A 4714-nucleotide genomic window follows, 5' to 3' on the forward strand; every position below is an offset into this window, starting at 1 on the left:
AGTATGGAAAAAGATCAGCAGTCAAATAAAACATGTGAAATCCATTCACAAGCAAATCACAAAAAGGAATTTCCATGATTTTAAGATGTGAAGAGATGCCAAAATTTAAATCTATGTATTTGTATTTAAAGCATAAAAATGAAACACAATAGCATTTTTAAGACTGTCATATACCAGCAATGCTTATCAATTACTGATTGTTAACAATGTGATCAAATATACACATTCCAGAATTAGCGGAGTAGTGAATTTGAAGGTCATATATGTCATTTTGGCAATAAATATGAACATCAATATTTTAAATATATATACCGGTTGACTCAACAATTCCACTTCTAAGATTTCACATTTAGAAAATTTCATAAAGACTTATTGTAGAATTGCTTATCATAGGGATAAAATACAAAAATATGAAGAGAACTAGATACATTAGTTTTAATGTATATTCATATAACCCTTAAACAGTATAAGGAAACAGAATGAGTTAAGTCTATTTAGCCTGATATGTAAAGATTTTGAGGAGAAGGACTAGTGAAATGCAATGTGTATACAGAGAGACATGATCACAAATCCATATATGCACATATATTTATTTTTTCAAAAGTTTTTGCTTGAAGAATTCTAGGAACAGAGTGACTGCATCTGGAACAACTGAATTTGGTTTGGTGTGGAAAGGAGTTTTTTTCTACACATTCCTTTTTACATGGTTTCTATTTTTAATATTTCCTATTAGCCATTATATTTTCTGTTTCTTACTTAAAAATCTAAAATATTCCATTAAATATCACCCTACTTATTTAACTTATATGCAGGGTACATCATGCAAAATGCTGGGCTGGATGAACAAGCTGGAATCAAGATTACAGGAAGAAATATCAATAACCTCAGATATGCAGATGACACCACCCTTATGGCAGGAAGCAAAAGGAACTAAAGAGACTCTTGAGGAAAGTGAAAGAGAAGAGTGAAAAAGATGGCTTAAAACTCAACTTTCAAAAAATGAAGATCATGGCATTCAGTCCCATCACTTCATGACAAATAGATGGGGAAACAACAGAAACAGTAATAGACTTTATTCTCTTGGGCTCCAAAATCATTGCGGATGGTGACTACAGTCATAAAATCAAGAGATGCTAGCTCCTTGGAAGAAAAGCTATGACCAACATAGACAGCATAACAACAAAGGTATATCTAGCCAAAGCTATAATTTTTCCAGTAGTCATGTATGGATGTGAGAGTTGGACCATAAAGAAAGCTGAGCACTGAAAAATTGATGCTTTTGGACTGTGGTGTTGGAAAAGACTCTTGAGAGTCCCTTGGACTGCAAGGATACCAGTCAGTCAGTCCTAAAGGAAATCAGTACTTAATATTCATTGGAAGGACTGATGCTGAAGCTGAAACTCCAATACTTTGGCCACCTGATGAGAAAAGCTGACTCATTTTGAAAAAGACTCTATGCTGGGAAAGATTGGAGGCAGGAGGAGAAGGGGATGACAGAGGATGAAATGGTTGGATGGAATCACCAACTCAATGGACATGAGTTTGGGTAAACTCCGGGAGTTGGTGATGAACAGGAGAGCCTGGTGTGCTCTAGTCCATGGGGATGCAAAGAGTCAGACAGGACTGAGGGACTGAAATGAGCTGAACTGAACTGATTTCATTAAAATGTCATTTTAACACAAATGAAATTGATTGAAAAGGATAGTCTACATAATATTAAATATTTTATCTAGCAAAATAAAAAAAATGAACATAAAAATACAAGACTGCTGACAAACAATAACACTAAGAATGATAAAATAATAAAAGTAAAAGCAGAAATTAAGTAAAAATTAGTGGAAATATATATAAATTCCATAGACTAATTTATTGCATATGATTTATTGACTGTTTATTGTAAATGCATGCTACTTCTCTAGATGCAGAGCCAAACCAGACATTATAAAGTTTACAGTCTAAAAAAAAAAAAAAACCTGTTAATAGCAGAGTAAATTTACAGTCCATTCTTTAATTGTAAATATCATAACTCCTTTAAAGAAAAAGAAGTTTGTATCACTTTGGAAACTTCTATAATCCAAGAAGATTAGCTCTAATGCTAAATTAGCTTAGTCATATTGGATTTACCACTTTATATGATTTTTTTTTCTGCAGAGTTTCTTCACAGCATTAGACATCTTAGAATTTCTTAGACTGTAAATTAACAGGTTCAGCATGGGAGTTATGACTGAATAAAACACACTCAATTATTTGTCAATGGGGAAGGTTTTAGCAGGTCTTGTATACATGAAAATACAGGGAACAAAGAAGCAGACAACCAGAGTGATGTGGGAACCACATGTCTGGAGGGCTTTCCGCCTCCCTTCCTGACTCAAGTTCTTCAGAGAGTGCAGGATGACTCCATAGGAGATGAGTAGGAGCAGAAACACTATAGAGCAGATCAGTTCTCCATTGGCCACAACCAAAATGCCAATGACATAGGTGTCAGTACAGATGAGTTTTAGTAAAGGGAACATGTCACACATAAAGTGATCAATGACATTGGGGCCATAGAATGGGAGCCCATAGACAGTGCCAAGTTGAATTACTGAGTGCATAAAATCTCCAACACAGGACACCACCAGCAGTAAAATACACACCCTCTGCCTCATGATCACAAAATAATGCAATGGCTTACAGATGGCCACATAGCAGTCATGGGCCATCACTAGCAGAAGGATGATCTCTGATATACCAAAAAAAGTGCTCTGTAAACAGCTGGATAATACAGGATTGGAAAGATATGGTATTATTCCCAAAGAACAAGTCTGAAATAAATCTGGGGGAAATAGAAGAGCAAAAAACTAAATCTGTAAATGATAAACAAGCAAGAAAAAGTACACTGGTGAGTTCAGGGTCTTACTGCCTACTATAGTCGTGATGATGAGCAGATTTCCCACAACCGTCAAAATGTAGAGGAACAAGAACAAACAAAAAGAAATATTCACTTCTTTGGATTCTGTGTGAGGCCCAGGAGGATTCCTTGGTTCCATCTAGTCTGAACAGGAGCTGAGTTAACCTATTAGAAGTTTACCTGTAAAACAAGGAGAAAAAAAATTAATGCATTATTGCATTTCTGCATGCTGTCACTTTAGCCATGTGCAACTCTTTGTGACCCTATGGACTGTTGCCCATCAGACTCCTCTGTCCATGGGATTCTCTGGTACAGAACACTGGAGTGGGTTGCCATTTCCTTCTCCAGGGATCTTCCTAACCTGGGGATTGAACTTGTGTCTGCCTGCATCTCCTGCATTGTAGTTGGATTCTTTACGCACTGAGCCACTTGGGAAAACCTAATGCATTAGAAATTTCATTTCTTCATCCATTCAATTAAAAGAATATGTTGGAGTATATAGATATTGTGATTACCAAGTAGAATAAGGCATAGCTCCCTACCCTCAGAACCAGAAAATTCCAGACCCACATAATAAGTACCATTATAAGAGTATATGTTCACACAAGCTAAGTGTAACAGAATAGGAATACATTAATTAAACTGAAATTGGAAAATGTTTCCCAAAGGAAGCAAATACATTAGGTGAATTTTAAAGGAAAATTGAAACAAGAGGAGAAGATGAGAAGGGAACTCCTTAAAAAGGTATACCATATATAAAGTCACAAATGTATAATATTGAGACCACTTTAACTCATTTACATATTTATTGTGAGTAGCTCAAATAAATAAAACATTACCATCCTGAATTTTCTCAAACCACATAGAGACTCTTTAGCGTCTTTAGTTAGATATTCCTCCTTTTCCTGACCAACACATGCTGAAGCAAATTAACTTTGTATCTCAAGCACCTATCTGCCCTCTTATTTCCAAATCTGTGTAGGCAGCATCTCCAATTTAGGACATCTACAACTGGATATCAACCTAGTATAAAAAATAAATTTTAAAATTTCCACAATATAAGACATTAAATGGTACTACCTTCCTTTTAATTGCTGAGAAAACAACAACAACAACAACAACAACAACACACCTCAGAGTGTTCTTCACTGATTTGTTACTCTCAGATTGTTTATTGATGATTTTAATCATGTTGTCTCACTTCCAAAGTATGTCACAAATTTGATCATTCCCTACTAGACTTACTCCCCAACAGGTTTTCTTCCTGGCTCACTGAAACAGCCTCCTGCCTACATCCTTCCACTTTTATTCTGGCCTCCAGAAAACTGTTTTCTTGAAGAAGCTCATATAATCCTCTTTAGATCTTGTTCTGATTATATCATCCACTTCTTAAAACCCCTACAGGGGACTGCGAACATGCCCCCACAATTCAATATGTCACGTGAAAATTTACAGTAACCAGATATGTAGTCCCCATTTCAGTTGAAGAAACTAAGGCTCAGAACATCTACTTTTCCAAAGATTGCACTTTCTTAAGTAATAAAGCTAGAATTGAATCTAAGTTTATTTCAGAGTAATTTAGTTTCTTACATAATAAAGCCTCACAATGGGGAAGCCCACTTCCCACTAGTTCTTTAGTCTTACCTTCTTACTTTATTTTTAACTCACTCATAGGACCTGAAATACCTCTTTTATCAAGTTAGATGCTAGATGGCAAAATGCCACATTATTATTTGAGGTTGATTTTTACTTCATTCCATTGTCCACTTTATTCATGGAATTTTCTGATTATTCAGAATGTAAAGTTTAAAAATAAAATAAAAT

General features: G+C 35.2%; 1 pseudogene; it reads right to left on the reverse strand.

The window, feature by feature from the left end:
* Positions 1-2120: 2120 nt before the first annotated feature.
* LOC104992650 lies at positions 2121-3029 on the reverse strand (annotated as a pseudogene).
* Positions 3030-4714: the final 1685 nt, after the last annotated feature.

Source organism: Bison bison, unplaced genomic scaffold (assembly GCF_000754665.1).
Source record: "Bison bison bison isolate TAMUID 2011002044 unplaced genomic scaffold, Bison_UMD1.0 scf7180017848611, whole genome shotgun sequence".
Classification (NCBI taxonomy): domain Eukaryota; kingdom Metazoa; phylum Chordata; class Mammalia; order Artiodactyla; family Bovidae; genus Bison; species Bison bison.